Raw genomic sequence first — 21,420 nt, forward strand, 5'->3', positions numbered from 1 at the left:
GAGAAGGATTAGGACCCGTGGATTTTGCAGGCTGCAAAGTGCTTTTGCTTAAAGGCTGTCTAATATCAGCCCCCGTGAGCGTCGCTCACCCAACCGATATCCATATAAAGTAACTGCCCCTGCCGCTAAGAGGGACAGGGATAGGACATGCCCATAGAAGTAAACATTTAGTTCCATCTTGTGGGGCCAACTCATTGGCAAAACACACAGTAATGTGCATAAGACGTAAGAGTAATTAGACCATATGTTATGTGTATATATATATATATATACCGTACTTTTTCGGCCTATAGGGCGCACCGGACTATAAGGCACACCTCTAATAAATGCCTGCTAAGACATCTAGGTTCATATATAAGGCACACTGGAGTATAAGGCGCAGGATCAAATGCAGTACCTAAAAATGACCAGCAGGTGGCAGACCTGTGCACAGTTCAAGCCAGCTACACTTCCCGGGAAACTTGTCTTCAGCGTGTCAGAGAGCTCCGATCTCAGAGGTATGGGCTGCTGGGGGTTAATGCAGGGTGATGCAGCAGGGGTTAAGCGGTCTCCCTCTGTCCCTTCTCCTTCCCTCCTCAGGCAGGGTGTTATTCCTGTGGGGTTCCCTGTGGCTCCTTCTCTTTCCCCTGTTACAGGACTGTCAGGTTTGGGGGATTGGTTACTGATGATGATGATGATTGCCTCGTGGCACTATGGCAGCTCCGGTCTCTCCGTGCTAGGGGAGGGCAGGATGGGCACAATGTTAGTTGTGGTGCCAGGGCACTTCTGGAGCTAGGGACCCTGTGTACTGTGTGGGAAGGTGCAGGAAATTTCTGGGGATGGAGCTTTTAAACACTGGTAAATGTACAGTACATCTTGTCTGTAGTACATTTCTGTATAAGTTCATATATAAGGCGCACTGGCCTATAAGACGCACCTTTGATTTCTGAGAAAATTAAAGGGGTTGTCCGAGTTTAAAAAAATATATATATATGTGGCCGGGAGCGGGCTGACTAAAATAATAAAGCTGTACTTACCTCCCGGTGCCCTCCCGTATCCAGCGCTGCTGTCGCTCCGGGCGCCATGTAAACAAACATGGCCGCCGGAGCAGCGCTGCATTCAGCTTCCGGCCGGCCGTGGCCGGGTACGCCTATCCGTCCCTATACACAGCATTGTGTATGGGGGCCGGAAGGTTGTCGGGTCCGGCCGGAAGCTGAATGTAGCGCTGCTCCGGCGGCAATGTTTGTTTACATGGCGCCCGGAGCGACAGCAGCGATGGATACGGGAGGGCACCGGGAGGTAAGTACTGCTTTATTATTTTAGTCAGCCCGCTCCCGGCCATATATAGTTTTTTATCAAAACTCGGACAACCCCTTTAAAGGATTTTTGGTGCGCCTTATAGGCCGAAAAATACGGTATAGTATAAAAACTTTTGCCGCTAAGCAAAAATAAGCAATTTTCTAATTTTCTATAATTATCTATTAGTAGGTGTTCAGCTGCTAGCAGAGGTTTTACCTTGCCCAGCAGGCTAATCTTCATTTGCCAAGCTTTCTGGTTGCCATGGGAAACTGTATAGAACAGCTAGAAATGACAGGAGGCTTGTTGAGAAGGGCTGAAGGACCTTTAGTGATGTCACAAGAATGCGACTCATCACATACGTCAAGTCAGCCAATTCCAGACAAGCTGTCCTCTTCTGGCTTCAGTGGGGTGAGCTGATGTTACAACCAGGAAGTTCCCACCCACATCAGGAAAAGCTAAATCTGAATCTAATGTTATATATTCCAGATATATCTTAGGCTAGGAAGAAGCCATCACCATGATACAGGTAGCTTTGGAATTGTTATCAAAAACTCTCTCCATTTGTGCTAAAACAATTTTTTTTGTCAGTAACTTTGCAGCTACACTTTAAGAATCTTTATTGTCTTTGTGCTATGATCTCCAGTGATAGGCTGTAAAACTAGCTGTGAGAATTTTATATCCCAGTGATGGCGAACCTTTTAGCAGCCGAGTGCCCAAACTGCAACCCCAAACCCCCCTTATTTATCGCGAGGTGCCAACCAAAAATTAAAGCAGTAACTTATTGCTCCCTGTTCTTTAACAACTTTCAATCATATTGGCCTCCTTTGGACAGAAACACAGTAGAAAGATGGAAAATTTGCATCATTTTAGCTTCTTTCCAGTGTCCCTCCGTACAGAGAATCACGGGGCCAGCAGGAGGTCCTCCAAAGATAATTCGGCCATGTCTATTCATTCTCCCTCTTCCTACAGTCCCAAGTAGCGAAGAAAGTATGAAAATATGACCGAAAGCAGCATCTTTTAAGTTGCTTGGAACTGCAGGAAGATTCTTTGAGTCCTGTCTGGTGCTGGGGCAATGGCTCGGGTGCCCACAGAAAGGGCTCCGAGTGCCGCCTCTGGCACCCGTGCCATAGGTTCGCCACCACTGTTATATCCCATTCGCACCACCACAGGATAGGTGTGGTATTGAATGGTAACCATTTATACCAAAGTAGCGTGTGTGCGATATAGGACAAAGAAAATAAAACTTGAAAGTCCTTAAATAATAGTTCACTTGTGAATACACACTAATCGTATAATAATACAAAGCACCACATTCTACTTCAACACAATGTTCTACCAATGGAAAAGTCAAACAAGTTCATACAATACAGTGTTGTACAAAAGAAACACCACAAAGAATTATCTCTGACGAATATGTGAATACCAAGTAGTTTAGTCGTCGTCAAGGCTGTACAACTAAAAGAACCTATTTTTTTACAGCATTTGTTTTTTTCACTTTCTGAAATGTCAAATACCCAAGCCACTTTCCAGCGACTGAATTGACATCAAAGCTTCGGGAAGTAATTGGTGCTTTATCTGGAGAATAGAAAATGATGGGAGGATGAAAAGAGGAATGGTGCCAGCAGATAAGGTAAAAGCAAAGCTCACAATGAGACTCAAAGAATAAAATGTGGCAATGCGTCTTGATAAGTATTTCTTCTGTAGAGATGCGCCTCCCGGTGCACCGCTAAACACTACATTCTTATTAGGAACTTATCGAGGCCTCACTATATTATTAGAAGTATTTACTATCAGCCTGTGATCTCCATTGAAATGAAAGAAAATCCTAACAGAATGAGCTTCTCCCAGGGTGCATTGCACTTCGTACTTCTTGCTTTCTTCTTAATAAACAAGTACCGATGAGTAACTTCAAGACCCTACAACACCCTACAACCCTAGTCCCCAGGTTACATACAAGATAGGGTCCATAGGTTTGTTGTTAAGTTGAATTTTTAAATACCGTAAGTCGAAAACTGCACATTTTATAATTGTAGATCCAGACAATTTTTTTTTTTTGCTCCAGTGACAATCGGAGTTTTAAAATCATTTGTTGTAATGGGACCAAGGATTATCAATAAAGCTTCATTACAGACTCCTTACAGCTGATTATTGCAGCCTGGGACTATAGTAACATCCAGAGAGCTTCACCACAGGTGGGCAGAGGGATCCTTTTGTAACTAGGGGTCGTCTGTAATTCGGGTGTCCTTATTCGGGTGTCCTTGTAATTCGGGTGCCTCCCTTATACAGTCAGTCCTGGCATTAAGGGTAGAGCTATCTTTTTGCCAATACTATAGGTTACATTATAAAAAAAGTCGAAACTTTTTGAGCGATGGGAAAGTTGCACATTTTTTTTAATTTTTAGTATTTTCACTACAACTCATTGGGGGAGATTTATCTTTATTTTTCTTTCAAATGTTTAGTGCATAAAAGTTGTACATTTTTGAGAATCTTTGTTTTTTGCTCATTTTTCAGTGACTTTTCCTTATTTGCACCACAACTCGTGGTACACAGATTTTAGATGGATTTGCTTCATTTACCTAAGTAATCCAGCTGTTTAGATTAAAGATAGTTGTATTGGCCATCTGCAAAATTTGAAAAAGTCACAAAAATATTGTGCAAAAGCTCACCTGGTCTCAGGTGGTGAACTTGGCAGCAAAAAGCAGGATAACCAACTTTGCTACTTTTTCTGCAGCAAATTTTTGACTTTTTAACCACTTAATTACCGGAGTGTTTACCCCCCCCCCCCTTTCTTACCGAGCCACTTTTTTAGTTTAAAGTGAACCATGAATGTCATTTTTTGCTGGTGACAAGTTCCAATAGCCTATGTTATGCTATTATCAAAATGTCTTTGTCAGCTTTCTGAATCATTTCAGTAGATTATATAAGTGTAATTCACATTACTGGGCTCCCTGCCAGCAGTGTGTAGTGAGTCCCGATGGGGGGGGGGGAATCTCAGTCTCCTCTCCTCCACACTCATGTAACTCCCTGTCCACTTCCTGTCATGTGCATTCAGAAGACAGAGAAGGATGATGTAGAGGAAGAAAGCATGAGGAGACACAGGCAGTAGATTCCTCCTCCCAGGGACTCACCACACGCTGCGGGCAGGAAGCCAGGTAATGTGAATTGAACTGATATAAACTACTGATTCAGAATACGGAAAATTTTAAAATGTTTAAAATCAGTATGGCACAGGCTATTGGAATGTCTTACCAGCTAAAAATTACATTCCTGTTGACATGTTCGCTTTAAGCAATGGTCTGGTTTTAGACAAAATGGGGCCCTGGGCAATGCTGAAAGTGGGGCCAAAAATAAAACTATTTTATGAAGTCACAGTCAGTAAGAGACACCTCTAGCCCTTCACAATAATAACAGTTTGAAGTTACTCACAGTAGTATGGTAATTAGAGATGAGCGAACATGCTCGTCCGAGCTTGATGCTCGGTCGAGCATTAGGGTACTCGAAACTGCTCGTTACTCGGACGAATACTTCGCCCGCTCGAGAAAATGGCAGCTCCCGCCGTTTTGCTTTTTGGCGGCCAGAAACAGAGCCAATCACAAGCCAGGAGACTCTGCACTCCACCCAGCATGACGTGGTACCCTTACACGTCGATAGCAGTGGTTGGCTGGCCAGATCAGGTGACCCTGGGATAGACTAGCCGCTGGCCGCGCTGCTCGGATCATTCTGTCTCTGGATGCCGCTAGGGAGAGAGCTGCTGCTGGTCAGGGAAAGCGTTAGGGTGTTCTATTAGCTTACTGTTAGGCAGGAGTGATTCTCAAAGAACCCAACAGCCCTTCTTAGGGCTACAATAACGTTCTACTTTTTTTATTTTAATTTGCATCTTTTACCATTTTGTGAGGAATTAGCAGGGGGACTTGCTACCGTTGTGTTTAGCTGTTAGTGGCACACATATCCATAGCAAAGACCGAAGTGGGAAAATTCAGTAGGGGTTGGATTTCTATTAGGCAATAACTCAGTGTCATCTCATCTGGCATAGTAGTGTGCTTCCTTTGATACTTGGCTAGAAAATAGCCATAGGAGAATACAAACAGCTTCTTGAAGCCTACAGTAGCGTTCTATATATTTGATTTCTGGTTGATCTGCTGGTGGCTGTAGTTTCTGCAGTGCATGTACTTGCCAATTCTGAGCAATTTGTAGTGAGACTTGCGACCGCTGTGTTCTGCGCTTAGTGGCGCACATATCCATAGCAAAGGCCGAAGTGGCAAAATTCAGTAGGGGTTGGATTTCTATTAGGCAATAACTCAGTGTCATCTCATCTGGCATAGTAGTGTGCTTCCTTTGATACTTGGCTAGAAAATAGCCATAGGAGAATACAAACAGCTTCTTGAAGCCTACAGTAGCGTTCTATATATTTGATTTCTGGTTGATCTGCTGGTGGCTGTAGTTTCTGCAGTGCATGTACTTGCCAATTCTGAGCAATTTGTAGTGAGACTTGCGACCGCTGTGTTCTGCGCTTAGTGGCGCACATATCCATAGCAAAGGCCGAAGTGGCAAAATTCAGTAGGGGTTGGATTTCTATTAGGCAATAACTCAGTGTCATCTCATCTGGCATAGTAGTGTGCTTCCTTTGATACTTGGCTAGAAAATAGCCATAGGAGAATACAAACAGCTTCTTGAAGCCTACAGTAGCGTTCTATATATTTGATTTCTGGTTGATCTGCTGGTGGCTGTAGTTTCTGCAGTGCATGTACTTGCCAATTCTGAGCAATTTGTAGTGAGACTTGCGACCGCTGTGTTCTGCGCTTAGTGGCGCACATATCCATAGCAAAGGCCGAAGTGGGAAAATTCAGTAGGGGTTGGATTTCTATTAGGCAATAACTCAGTGTCATCTCATCTGGCATAGTAGTGTGCTTCCTTTGATACTTGGCTAGAAAATAGCCATAGGAGAATACAAACAGCTTCTTGAAGCCTACAGTAGCGTTCTATATATTTGATTTCTGGTTGATCTGCTGGTGGCTGTAGTTTCTGCAGTGCATGTACTTGCCAATTCTGAGCAATTTGTAGTGAGACTTGCGACCGCTGTGTTCTGCGCTTAGTGGCGCACATATCCATAGCAAAGGCCGAAGTGGCAAAATTCAGTAGGGGTTGGATTTCTATTAGGCAATAACTCAGTGTCATCTCATCTGGCATAGTAGTGTGCTTCCTTTGATACTTGGCTAGAAAATAGCCATAGGAGAATACAAACAGCTTCTTGAAGCCTACAGTAGCGTTCTATATATTTGATTTCTGGTTGATCTGCTGGTGGCTGTAGTTTCTGCAGTGCATGTACTTGCCAATTCTGAGCAATTTGTAGTGAGACTTGCGACCGCTGTGTTCTGCGCTTAGTGGCGCACATATCCATAGCAAAGGCCGAAGTGGCAAAATTCAGTAGGGGTTGGATTTCTATTAGGCAATAACTCAGTGTCATCTCATCTGGCATAGTAGTGTGCTTCCTTTGATACTTGGCTAGAAAATAGCCATAGGAGAATACAAACAGCTTCTTGAAGCCTACAGTAGCGTTCTATATATTTGATTTCTGGTTGATCTGCTGGTGGCTGTAGTTTCTGCAGTGCATGTACTTGCCAATTCTGAGCAATTTGTAGTGAGACTTGCGACCGCTGTGTTCTGCGCTTAGTGGCGCACATATCCATAGCAAAGGCCGAAGTGGGAAAATTCAGTAGGGGTTGGATTTCTATTAGGCAATAACTCAGTGTCATCTCATCTGGCATAGTAGTGTGCTTCCTTTGATACTTGGCTAGAAAATAGCCATAGGAGAATACAAACAGCTTCTTGAAGCCTACAGTAGCGTTCTATATATTTGATTTCTGGTTGATCTGCTGGTGGCTGTAGTTTCTGCAGTGCATGTACTTGCCAATTCTGAGCAATTTGTAGTGAGACTTGCGACCGCTGTGTTCTGCGCTTAGTGGCGCACATATCCATAGCAAAGGCCGAAGTGGGAAAATTCAGTAGGGGTTGGATTTCTATTAGGCAATAACTCAGTGTCATCTCATCTGGCATAGTAGTGTGCTTCCTTTGATACTTGGCTAGAAAATAGCCATAGCAATAGGATAGGATTGTTTGGTTTTAAAAACTCAAAAAAAAACAAAAAACACAAAAAAAAAAAAAAAACACAAAAAAACACAAAAAAAACAAAAAGAAGTAAAAAAAAAAAAAAAGTTATAACTCTCATTTTAAAAATGTTTAACCCCAGGGCTAGGGGTAGAGGACGAGGGCGGGGACGTGGGCGTCCAACTACTGCAGGGGTCAGAGGCCGTGGTCCTGGGCGGGGTGAGACACCACCTGCTGATGAGGGAGCAGGGGAACGCCGCAGAGCTACACTCCCTAGGTTCATGTCTGAAGTTACTGGGACTCGTGGTAGAGCACTGTTGAGGCCAGAACAGTGCGAACAGGTGATGTCGTGGATTGCTGACAATGCTTCGAGCAATTTGTCCACCACCAGTCAGTCTTCCACGCAGTCCACCCATGTCACCGAAATCCCCACTCCTCCAGCTCCTGCACCTCAGCCTCCTCCCCCCCAGTCTGCCCCCTCCCAGGAAAATTTGGCATTTGAACCGGCATACTCTGAGGAACTGTTTTCTGGACCCTTCCCACAGTCACAAACCACTTGTCCGGTTGCTGCTGAGCAATTTTCCGATGCCCAGGTTTTCCACCAGTCACAGTCTGTGGGTGATGATGACCTTCTTGACGTAGTGGAAGTGTGTAAAGAGGTGTCCGACGATGAGGAGACACGGTTGTCAGACAGTGGGGAAGTTGTTGTCAGGGCAGGAAGTCCGAGGGGGGAGCAGACTGAGGGATCGGAGGATGATGAGGTGACAGACCCAAGCTGGGTTGAGAGGCCGGGTGAACACAGTGCTTCTGAGACGGAGGAGAGTCCTCGACCTGAACAGGTTGGAAGAGGCAGTGGTGGGGCCAGACGGAGAGGCAGGGCCAGAGCTGGTGCATCAGCGCCACTGTCAACTAGTGAAGCTCCCGTGGTGAGGGCTCTTGCGGCGAGGGCTAGATCTTCAGAAGTGTGGAGGTTCTTTAAGGAAACACCGGATGACCGACGGACTGTGGTGTGCAACATTTGCCAAACCAGGCTCAGCAGGGGTTCCACCACTACTAGCTTAACTACCACCAGTATGCGCAGGCATATGAATGCTAAGCACCCCACTCAGTGGCAACAAGCCCGTTCACCTCCGGCCGTGCACACCACTGCTCCTTCCCCTGTGTCAGCTGCTAGTCAGCCCCCTGCCCAGGACCCTGGCACAAAAACCCCATCGTCGCCTCCACGATCCTCCACAGCATCCACCAGCGTTCAGCTCTCCATACCCCAGACGCTGGAGCGGAAACGCAAATATAGTGCAACCCACCCGCACGCCCAAGCCCTTAATGTGCACATCTCCAGATTGCTTAGCCTGGAGATGCTGCCCTATAGGCTAGTAGAGACCGAGGCCTTTCGCAACCTCATGGCGGCGGCCGCCCCTCGGTATTCGGTCCCCAGCCGCCACTACTTTTCCCGATGTGCCGTCCCAGCCCTGCACCAGCACGTGTCAGACAACATCATCCGTGCCCTGACCAACGCCGTTTCTGACAAGGTCCACCTGACCACGGACACGTGGACGAGTGCTGCCGGGCAGGGCCACTATATATCGCTGACGGCACATTGGGTTAACTTGGTGGAGGCTGGGACCGAGTCTGACCCTGGGGCTGCTCATATACTGCCGACGCCGAGGATTGCGGGGCCTACCTCGGTCCAGGTGTTTCAGGCCTACTATGCCTCCTCCTCCTCCCACCCCTCCTCCACCTCCTCCTCCGAACTACCATCCGTGGGCACGGCGCCATCAGTCGGTAGCTCTAGGCACAGCAGCAGTGCCGTCGCTAAGCGACAGCAGGCGGTGCTCAAACTGCTGAGCCTAGGCGACAAAAGGCACACCGCCCAAGAGCTATTACAGGGCATCACGGCGCAGACTGATCTGTGGCTGGCACCGCTGAACCTCAAGCCGGGAATGGTTGTGTGTGACAACGGCCGTAACCTGGTGGCGGCTCTGCAACTCGGCAGACTGACACATGTGCCATGCCTGGCCCATGTGTTAAATCTGATAGTGCAGCGTTTCCTCAAGACATACCCCAATCTGTCTGATTTGCTCACGAAGGTGCGCCGCATCTGTGCGCATTTCAGGAAGTCCAGCCCAGATGCTGCCACTCTCAGGGCAGCGCAGCGCCGCCTCCAACTGCCCGCTCACCGACTGTTGTGCGACGTGCCCACGAGGTGGAATTCAACACTGACCATGTTATCCAGAGTTTACCAGCAGCGCAGAGCGATTGTAGACTGCCAGATGTCAACTTCCACCAGAACTGGTAGTCAGGTCAGTCAGCTTCCTCAAGTCTACAATGAGGAGTGGACGTGGATGTCTGATATCTGTCAGGTGCTGAGTAACTTTGAGGAGTCAACACAGATGGTCAGTGGCGATGCCGCCATCATCAGCCTCACCATCCCGCTGCTTGGCCTGTTGAAAAACTCTCTGGTCAGCATGAAGTCGGAAGCTTTGCGCTCGTCATAAGAGACGGGGGAAGAATATTCCCTTGTTGATAGCCAAAGCACCCTGAGGTCTGTTTCTCAGCGCATATCGGAGGAGGTGGAGGTGGAGGAGGATGAGGAGGAAGAGGAGGAGAATGTTGGCGAGACACAAGAGGGGACCATTGTTGAGTCCTTCACTGTTCAGCGTGTATGGGCAGAAGAAGAGGAGTTGGAGGAGTTGGAGGAGGAGGAAATGGACAGTCAGGCCAGTGAGGGGAGTGAATTCTTACGCGTTGGTACTCTGGCGCATATGGCAGATTTCATGCTAGGCTGCCTATCCCGTGACCCTCGCGTTCAAAGAATTTATTCCAGCACCGATTACTGGGTGTTCACTCTCCTGGACCCACGGTACAAGCAAAATCTTCCCACTCTCATCCCTGGAGAGGAAAGGAGTGTGAGAATGCATGAATACCAGCAGGCCCTGGTGCACAAGCTGAAACAGTATTTCCCTTCTGACAGCGCTAGCGGCAGAGTGCGTAGTTCTGCGGGACAAGTAGCGAGGGAGAGTAGGCGAGCAGGCAGCTTGTCCAGCACTGGCAAGGGTACGCTTTACAAGGCTTTTGCCAGCTTTATGTCACCCCAGCAAGACACTGTCACCTGTCCCCAGTCTCGGCAGAGTAGGGCTGATCTTTACAGAAAGATGGTGAGGGAGTACGTAGCTGACCATACCATCGTCCTAAATGATCACACAGCTCCCTACAACTACTGGGTTTCAAAGCTGGACATGTGGCACGAACTGGCGCTGTACGCCTTGGAGGTTCTTGCCTGCCCTGCCGCTAGCGTCTTGTCCGAGCGGGTTTTCAGTGCAGCTGGTGGCATCATCACCGATAAGCGTACACGCCTGTCGACTGACAGCGCTGACAGGCTGACGCTTATTAAAATGAATAAAGGCTGGATTTCTCAGAATTTCCAATCTCCACCAGGTGAAGGAAGCTCAACCTGAATAATTGATCCACTCCTCCTCCTCCTCCTCATTTTCCTCCTTCTCCTCCTCTTTGTACAGTAAAGCAGAGGAAAATGGCTATTTTTTGACAGGGCCCACTGGCTCTTGCTATAGTACTTCATGCATTTAATTTTTCTGGAGGGCCACCTACCCGGTCCTCTGTTTGAAACAATTTTTGTGAGTGCCACATACAGGCACTCAATCTATTCCATTTTTCTGGAGGGCCACCTACCCGGTCCTCTGTTTTAAAAAATTTTTGGGACTGCCACATACAGGCACTCAATCTATTCCATTTTACTGGAGGGCCACCTACCTGCTCCTCTGGTTTGAAACATTTTTGGGACTGCCACATACAGGCACTCAATCTATTCCATTTTACTGCAGGGCCACCTACCTGCTCCTCTGGTTTGAACAATTTTTGGGACTGCCACATACAGGCACTCAATCTATTCCATTTTACTGGAGGGCCACCTACCTGCTCCTCTGGTTTGAAACATTTTTGGGACTGCCACATACAGGCACTCAATCTATTCCATTTTACTGCAGGGCCACCTACCTGCTCCTCTGGTTTGAACAATTTTTGGGACTGCCACATACAGGCACTCAATCTATTCCATTTTACTGGAGGGCCACCTACCTGCTCCTCTGGTTTGAAACATTTTTGGGACTGCCACATACAGGCACTCAATCTATTCCATTTTACTGCAGGGCCACCTACCTGCTCCTCTGGTTTGAACAATTTTTGGGACTGCCACATACAGGCACTCAATCTATTCCATTTTACTGCAGGGCCACCTACCTGCTCCTCTGGTTTGAACAATTTTTGGGACTGCCACATACAGGCACTCAATCTATTCCATTTTACTGGAGGGCCACCTACCTGCTCCTCTGGTTTGAAGAATTTTTGGGACTGCCACATACAGGCACTCAATCTATTCCATTTTACTGGAGGGCCACCTACCTGCTCCTCTGGTTTGAAACATTTTTGGGACTGCCACATACAGGCACTCAATCTATCCCATTTTACTGGAGGGCCACCTACCTGCTCCTCTGGTTTGAAACATTTTTGGGACTGCCACATACAGGCACTCAATCTATTCCATTTTACTGCAGGGCCACCTACCTGCTCCTCTGGTTTGAACAATTTTTGGGACTGCCACATACAGGCACTCAATCTATTCCATTTTACTGGAGGGCCACCTACCTGCTCCTCTGGTTTGAAACATTTTTGGGACTGCCACATACAGGCACTCAATCTATTCCATTTTACTGCAGGGCCACCTACCTGCTCCTCTGGTTTGAACAATTTTTGGGACTGCCACATACAGGCACTCAATCTATTCCATTTTACTGGAGGGCCACCTACCTGCTCCTCTGGTTTGAAACATTTTTGGGACTGCCACATACAGGCACTCAATCTATTCCATTTTACTGCAGGGCCACCTACCTGCTCCTCTGGTTTGAACAATTTTTGGGACTGCCACATACAGGCACTCAATCTATTCCATTTTACTGGAGGGCCACCTACCTGCTCCTCTGGTTTGAAACATTTTTGGGACTGCCACATACAGGCACTCAATCTATTCCATTTTACTGCAGGGCCACCTACCTGCTCCTCTGGTTTGAACAATTTTTGGGACTGCCACATACAGGCACTCAATCTATTCCATTTTACTGCAGGGCCACCTACCTGCTCCTCTGGTTTGAAGAATTTTTGGGACTGCCACATACAGGCACTCAATCTATTCCATTTTACTGGAGGGCCACCTACCTGCTCCTCTGGTTTGAAACATTTTTGGGACTGCCACATACAGGCACTCAATCTATCCCATTTTACTGGAGGGCCACCTACCTGCTCCTCTGGTTTGAAAAATGTTTGGGACTGCCACATACAGGCACTATCCAAATTAAATTGTCTCCATAGCAGCCTCCACACGTTGTCTCCATTGCTACCTCCAAAAGTCGTCCATATAGCTGCCTCCATACATCGTCCCTTTATCAAACGAGGTGTGTCAGGCAGAAATTTGGGTTGTTTTCATGGATTCCACATCAAAGTTGTTAACTTTGTCGCCACCCTGCTGTGTTATCCACAAAATATACTGGCAAACTTTTACCATTTAGGGATATTATTTCAGCGCTTCTTGCGCATCTGTTTACATTCCCCTCACCCGGCATATCCTAAACTTATAAGAACGCTACTACACTTGATCTTATACAAAAGGTTCTTAGAAGTGCTGTTTGGGGAGTAGCCTAGAGACAGGGGCTTGGATTGGCGAAAGCTCGCCTGGCAGCGGAACGCCAGCTCCATGCGCATCATGCGCTTCTTGCGCATCTGTTTACATTCCCCTCACCCGCCATATCCCAAACTTATAAGAACGCTACTACACTTAACTTGGTGCAGGCTGGGACCGAGTCTGACCCTGGGGCTGGTCATATACTGCCGACGCAGAGAATTGCGGGGCCTACCTCGGTCCAGGTCTCAAAGGCCTACTATACCTCCTCCCACCCCTCCTCCACCTCCTCCTCCTCCGAATTACCATCCGTGGGCATGGCGCCATCAGTCGGTAGCTCTAGGCACAGCAGCAGTGCCGTCGCTAAGCGACAGCAGGCGGTGCTGAAACTGCTGAGCCTAGGCGATAAAAGGCTCACCGCCCAAGAGCTATTACAGGGCATTCCACATCAAAGTTGTTAACTTTGTCGCCACCCTGCTGTGTAATCCACAAAATATACTTGCAAACTTTTACCATTTAGGGATATTATTTCAGCGCTTCTTGCGCATCTGTTTACATTCCCCTCACCCGCCATATCCTAAACTTATAAGAACGCTACTACACTTGATCTTATACAAAAGGTTCTTAGAAGTGCTGTTTGGGGAGTAGCCTAGAGACAGGGGCTTGGATTGGCGAAAGCTCGCCTGGCAGCGGAGCGCCAGCTCCATGCCAAGATCCAACTAACATAGTTTTAACTGCAGCACCTTTAATCTACTACTAGTTCACTGCCTCCATACATGGTCCCCTTATCAAACGAGCTGTGTCAGGCAGAATTTTGGGTTGTTTTCATGGCTTCCATGTTAACTTTGTCGCCACCCTGCTGTGTAATCCACAAAATATACTGGCAAACTTTTATCATGTACCGATATTATTTGAGCGCTTCTTGCTCACCTCCTTTGGTTCCTCTCTGCCACCCATTGGTTTGAAGCCTGAGTCCATTTAGGGTATGTCGCCATGACACTCTCTAGCCTGCTGCCGCTGCCTCTGCATGCCGTCCCCTATAGTGTCAGGGTCAATTATTGGATGTTTTAGATGCTATCTAGCTTCATTCTGTCACTCTGTCATGGCCATGCTGTTGCCCATAATTTTGGCATAATGGTGCGATTAGGCAGCCTCAGAGGCATCCATGCATGCTGCCCCTGCTGTTTCCTGTCCATTTCCGTGGTGTTTCCATCCTTTTCTGAGGTTCCCAGGTGTTTGGCCAAGCTTCCCTGTGCAGAGCCTTGGTCCCCTTGAAAAATGCTCGAGTCTCCCATTGACTTCAATGGGGTTCGTTATTCGAGACGAGCACTCGAGCATCGGGAAAAGTTCGTCTCGAATAACGAGTACCCGAGCATTTTAGTGTTCGCTCATCTCTAATGGTAATGTGTAATATGGGGCTAGATAGGTAGATAGATAGATTTATGGATGTATACATATAAAGTAGATTATATATAGATATCTAGATAGATGATTGAAGAGTTATGAGAGATATATACAGTAGAAGCGAAAGAGATAGATTAGAAGAGAGAAGAACGATAGATAGATAGATAGATAGATAGATAGATAGATAGATGGATAGATAGATAGAAAAAAGCTAGATAGATAAATGGCTACAAAGGCCTTTAAATAGGTAGGAAATAGACAAATTATAGGTGATAGATAACTAGACAGATAGATGATACATTTATAGACAGGAGGTAGATGAAAAGCATCTTCACTCAGGCTTTCAACCAAGGGGTATTAAAAGAGCAAAACTTCCCCTGCCCACAAAAGTCCACATGCAGGGGGCCCATTTAGTATAGGGGGCCCTGGTCTAATGCCCAATTTGCCGCCCCCTATCGCAGGCCCTGACTGCAAATAACTATTACCTCTGTAATTTAACATACATTTGTTCTATATTGTTTTTTTCAGGAAAGATTAGACTATAGTTTTATGCAATAAGATGATGCATGTAATATATTTTTTTAATGTTACAAGAAAAAAGGCAGAACCTTTCCATTTCTATTTTTCTGTTGTTTTCAAGTAGTAAAAATGAATTTGGAGACAAAGTGGTTTTGGGAACTATACCCTTATGCGTATATTGTATAAATCAATTCTACTTATATAATTTTTTTGCTTGTTCAGCTCAGCACAAGGCATGGAACCAACAAGAACGGAAAATGGATTTTGGAGGCCCTTTTTTCTATTGGCCGGCTATCACATGGTAATTTGCGCAGAGACCACTGAACAAGAATAAACTTGCCATCAGTGTGAACAGTGTCTCATTGAGCAGTATATAGTCGGACAGCAGTAAGAAAATGGAGTAGAAGCCGCACACTCCACACCACACAGCAATGATGGACTAACAGGTAGAGGAGCAATTTAACATACGAAAACCCACCTGAGACAAATTAGACTAAGGTCTATTGCCCACAAGCCAGTCTGATGCAACTAACTTGAGATTTATCATAAATCGATGCTTATTATTGTGGACATGGCCCCCTTGTTGCACCAGAGACATCTAGAGGCTAAGGCCTCTTCATTTATCTGGTGGGTGGAGCCGCCTGCCGGGCAAAACTACGGCAGGTCCAACCTGGGATAGGTTTTGCGTAAAAACGAGCAAACGACAGTCCCCTTTTTTTTCCAAAAGTACCCAAACAACCCCCTTCTCTGGTCGTCACTACCCTCTGTGCCCATATGGCATGGACAGGGCGTATTCGATATTTTAGTCACAAATTCTTGCACTGTGCCAGAATTAGCAATTATTTCACATCTTCTAACCCAGAAAACTGTCAACGAGTTAGTCAACAAAAAAGGAACTAGACTGTCAGGAAAACTAGAATGAAAAAAAGATAAATCTCCCCCATTGTGCACGAGTAAAAAAAAGAAGTTGCATCCTCCACACCAGATGAAGTTGCATCCTCCACACCAGATGAAGTTGCATCCTCCTCACCAGATGAAGTTGCATCCTCCACACCAGATGAAGTTGCATCGTCCACACCAGATGAAGTTGCATCCTCCACACCAGATGAAGTTGCATCCTCCTCACCAGATGAAGTTGCATCCTCCTCACCAGATGAAGTTGCATCCTCCACACCAGATGAAGTTGCATCCTCCTCACCAGATGAAGTTGCATTGTCCACACCAGATGAAGCTGCATCCTCCACACCAGATGAAGCTGCATCCTCCACACCAGATGAAGTTGTATCCTCCTCACCAGATGAAGTTGCATTGTCCACACCAGATGAAGTTGCATCCTCCACACCAGATGAAATTGCATCCTCCTCACCAGATGAAATTGCATCCTCCACACAAGATGAAGTTGCATCGTCCACACCAGATGAAGCTGCATCCTCCACACCAGATGAAGTTGCATCCTCCTCACCAGATGAAGTTGCATCGTCCACACCAGATGAAGTTGCATTGTCCACACCAGATGAAGTTGCATCCTCCACACCAGATGAAGTTGCATCCTCCTCACCAGATGAAGTTGCATCCTCCGCACCAGATGAAATTGCATCCTCCTCACCAGATGAAGTTGCATCGTCCACACCAGATGAAGCTGCATCCTCCTTACCAGATGAAGTTGCATCCTCCACACCAGATGAAGTGGCATCCTCCGCACCAGATGAAATTGCATCCTCCTCACCAGATGAAGTTGCATCGTCCACACCAGATGAAGTTGAATCCTCCACACCAGATGAAGTTGCATCCTCCACACCAGATGAAGCTGCATCCTCCACACCAGGGAAACATGTTAAATAAACAATTGCAATTTAACACAAGAAAACACCTAAGACAAATTACACTAAGTTATTACCCATAAAAGAACTGACACAACGACTAGAGAGAGAAAAGATACTGTAAGTGTACCTCCGTCGCCTGCAGGGGTAGGAGCAGTATTCCCGGTCTAGTGGTAAGACCAGGTAACTACAGACCAGATCTCATGCAATTACTCGGCTCAGCAGAGGAACAGATTTGGCGGTTACATTGTTTGTTGTATTGTCCTTTGCCTTGACGGATAATTTCTATTCCCTGTACATTTCATTAACCATATAATGCTGATACTTCCCATTCTTTCCATAGACTGCCTATGTCATCTACTGATGGAGGACACGATCTCCAAAGAAGCCAAACTAAAAGCAAGAAATTTAGCAAAGCGACGTGGCAGAGAAATAAAGGGAATAACAGTTATAATGCAACTAATTTGCAATTTCCATAAGTTAATGGAGCAATCCGTGTCCCTTGTGTCATCCCTCCTTCCCCAGCATTAAATCACTGGAGCACAAGTATCTACTACAATTTAATCTTCCCAAAAATAGTAATTGTCTTGCAACACTGAAAGGACACATGAGGTAATGAAAGGCAACGGCTCAGGAAGAAAGAGATCAGGTTCATAATGGCGAGGTATAAATCATGACAGTAGGTGCTGTGGTCCCGCTGCACGGACTGATAAGAAGATTTCTTCATGTAATAAAAGTTGACTTTAGTTAATCCGATCTAATAGGAAAACAATGCAAGAAAGAAAACAGTACGGCACTAATGTTCTGTAAAGAGCAAAGAGCTTACACCATATTCATTATCTGCAGACCTTATGTATGGAAATCCCAGCACATAGCAGCCTAGAGGGGTTGATTTCTAATGTGCTACATGTTTGCTTCAGGGATACATATACTGTACTTATACTGTTTGCTGCATTTGGACAAGACCTTTAACTAAATATTTTTTTACAATGTATCCATTTCTATCTGTGAAGCACCTGTCCTGCCATTACTGTAACCCACACACCTATAACTGGACTCATCAATGAAATTCTGCTGAGGCCAGTGCTTTTTCCAAGCTTTAATTCAATTTAATGTCCATAAAAATACATACAGGCATATTCCACTGACCATATGAGGAAAGAAAGGCCTACGTTTCAGGCGTATATACCATGGGGCACATTTACTTACCCGGTCCAGTCGCAATCCAGCGGCACATTCTCCGACGAGGATTCGGGTCTTCCGGGATTCACTAAGGTCCGTGTGCCAGATATCCTGCAGGTGTCGTCCCAGTGCATGTAAGTGCTGATCTTGCAACACAAATTCTTTTTTAAATTCCGCGGTTTTTCCAAATCCGTCGTGCGATACGCCAAAAATTGATTGCTTGAGCCAAAATCCCGGGGCAATTCGGCGCAAATCGGAAATCGTTGGGACACCCGACGAAAGTGCGCGATTCGGACCCTTAGTAAATGAGCCCCATTGTGTTTTTTCTTTTTTATTTGAAGTACTGTTTATGCAAACAATTACCTTCTACAAATCCTGATCCACTACTGGAACACTGCAATAATAGCAAATTTACACAATTAAGGACACTACTAGAGATGAGCGAACATGCTCGTCCGAGCTTGATGCTCGGTCGAGCATTAGGGTACTCGAAACTGCTCGTTACTCGGACGAATACTTCGCCCGCTCGAGAAAATGGCAGCTCCCGCCGTTTTGCTTTTTGGCGGCCAGAAACAGAGCCAATCACAAGCCAGGAGACTCTGCACTCCACCCAGCATGACGTGGTACCCTTACACGTCGATAGCAGTGGTTGGCTGGCCAGATCAGGTGACCCTGGGATAGACTAGCCGCTGGCCGCGCTGCTCGGATCATTCTGTCTCTGGATGCCGCTAGGGAGAGAGCTGCTGCTGGTCAGGGAAAGCGTTAGGGTGTTCTATTAGCTTACTGTTAGGCAGGAGTGATTCTCAAAGAACCCAACAGCCCTTCTTAGGGCTACAATAACGTTCTACTTTTTTATTTTAATTTGCATCTTTTACCATTTTGTGAGGAATTAGCAGGGGGACTTGCTACCGTTGTGTTTAGCTCTTAGTGGCACACATATCCATAGCAAAGACCGAAGTGGGAAAATTCAGTAGGGGTTGGATTTCTATTAGGCAATAACTCAGTGTCATCTCATCTGGCATAGTAGTGTGCTTCCTTTGATACTTGGCTAGAAAATAGCCATAGGAGAATACAAACAGCTTCTTGAAGCCTACAGTAGCGTTCTATATATTTGATTTCTGGTTGATCTGCTGGTGGCTGTAGTTTCTGCAGTGCATGTACTAGCCAATTCTGAGCAATTTGTAGTGAGACTTGCGACCGCTGTGTTCTGCGCTTAGTGGCGCACATATCCATAGCAAAGGCCGAAGTGGCAAAATTCAGTAGGGGTTGGATTTCTATTAGGCAATAACTCAGTGTCATCTCATCTGGCATAGTAGTGTGCTTCCTTTGATACTTGGCTAGAAAATAGCCATAGGAGAATACAAACAGCTTCTTGAAGCCTACAGTAGCGTTCTATATATTTGATTTCTGGTTGATCTGCTGGTGGCTGTAGTTTCTGCAGTGCATGTACTTGCCAATTCTGAGCAATTTGTAGTGAGACTTGCGACCGCTGTGTTCTGCGCTTAGTGGCGCACATATCCATAGCAAAGGCCGAAGTGGCAAAATTCAGTAGGGGTTGGATTTCTATTAGGCAATAACTCAGTGTCATCTCATCTGGCATAGTAGTGTGCTTCCTTTGATACTTGGCTAGAAAATAGCCATAGGAGAATACAAACAGCTTCTTGAAGCCTACAGTAGCGTTCTATATATTTGATTTCTGGTTGATCTGCTGGTGGCTGTAGTTTCTGCAGTGCATGTACTTGCCAATTCTGAGCAATTTGTAGTGAGACTTGCGACCGCTGTGTTCTGCGCTTAGTGGCGCACATATCCATAGCAAAGGCCGAAGTGGCAAAATTCAGTAGGGGTTGGATTTCTATTAGGCAATAACTCAGTGTCATCTCATCTGGCATAGTAGTGTGCTTCCTTTGATACTTGGCTAGAAAATAGCCATAGGAGAATACAAACAGCTTCTTGAAGCCTACAGTAGCGTTCTATATATTTGATTTCTGGTTGATCTGCTGGTGGCTGTAGTTTCTGCAGTGCATGTACTTGCCAATTCTGAGCAATTTGTAGTGAGACTTGCGACCGCTGTGTTCTGCGCTTAGTGGCGCACATATCCATAGCAAAGGCCGAAGTGGCAAAATTCAGTAGGGGTTGGATTTCTATTAGGCAATAACTCGGTGTCATCTCATCTGGCATAGTAGTGTGCTTCCTTTGATACTTGGCTAGAAAATAGCCATAGGAGAATACAAACAGCTTCTTGAAGCCTACAGTAGCGTTCTATATATTTGATTTCTGGTTGATCTGCTGGTGGCTGTAGTTTCTGCAGTGCATGTACTTGCCAATTCTGAGCAATTTGTAGTGAGACTTGCGACCGCTGTGTTCTGCGCTTAGTGACGCACATATCCATAGCAAAGGCCGAAGTGGCAAAATTCAGTAGGGGTTGGATTTCTATTAGGCACTAACTCAGTGTCATCTCATCTGGCATAGTAGTGTGCTTCCTTTGATACTTGGCTAGAAAATAGCCATAGCAATAGGATAGGATTGTTTGGTTTTAAAAACTCAAAAAAAAAAAAAAAACACAAAAAAAAAAAAAAACACAAAAAAACACAAAAAAAAACAAAAAGAAGTAAAAAAAAAAAAAAAGTTATAACTCTCATTTTAAAAATGTTTAACCCGAGGGCTAGGGGTAGAGGACGAGGGCGGGGACGTGGGCGTCCAACTACTGCAGGGGTCAGAGGCCGTGGTCCTGGGCGGGGTGAGACACCACCTGCTGATGAGGGAGCAGGGGAACGCCGCAGAGCTACACTCCCTAGGTTCATGTCTGAAGTTACTGGGACTCGTGGTAGAGCACTGTTGAGGCCAGAACAGTGCGAACAGGTGATGTCGTGGATTGCTGACAATGCTTCGAGCAATTTGTCCACCACCAGTCAGTCTTCCACGCAGTCCACCCATGTCACCGAAATCCCCACTCCTCCAGCTCCTGCACCTCAGCCTCCTCCCCCCCAGTCTGCCCCCTCCCAGGAAAATTTGGCATTTGAACCGGCATACTCTGAGGAACTGTTTTCTGGACCCTTCCCACAGTCACAAACCACTTGTCCGGTTGCTGCTGAGCAATTTTCCGATGCCCAGGTTTTCCACCAGTCACAGTCTGTGGGTGATGATGACCTTCTTGACGTAGTGGAAGTGTGTAAAGAGGTGTCCGACGATGAGGAGACACGGTTGTCAGACAGTGGGGAAGTTGTTGTCAGGGCAGGAAGTCCGAGGGGGGAGCAGACTGAGGGATCGGAGGATGATGAGGTGACAGACCCAAGCTGGGTTGAGAGGCCGGGTGAACACAGTGCTTCTGAGACGGAGGAGAGTCCTCGACCTGAACAGGTTGGAAGAGGCAGTGGTGGGGCCAGACGGAGAGGCAGGGCCAGAGCTGGTGCATCAGCGCCACTGTCA

At 46.3% G+C, this 21,420-nt stretch overlaps 1 long non-coding RNA gene across 2 annotated transcripts; it reads left to right on the forward strand.

Moving 5' to 3' along the window:
- Positions 1 to 1,631: 1,631 nt before the first annotated feature.
- On the forward strand, positions 1,632 to 17,407 carry LOC140113284 (uncharacterized). 2 transcript variants are annotated; one of them, XR_011852713.1, is made up of 4 exons: positions 1,632 to 1,804; positions 2,758 to 2,908; positions 15,215 to 15,438; positions 17,156 to 17,407. It is a non-coding gene; the product is annotated as an uncharacterized lncRNA (long non-coding RNA). The 2 variants fall into 2 exon arrangements; XR_011852714.1 differs by having other exon boundaries at positions 15,215 to 15,293; positions 17,156 to 17,399.
- Positions 17,408 to 21,420: the final 4,013 nt, after the last annotated feature.

This window comes from Engystomops pustulosus, chromosome 1 (assembly GCF_040894005.1).
Source record: "Engystomops pustulosus chromosome 1, aEngPut4.maternal, whole genome shotgun sequence".
NCBI lineage: Eukaryota > Metazoa > Chordata > Amphibia > Anura > Leptodactylidae > Engystomops > Engystomops pustulosus.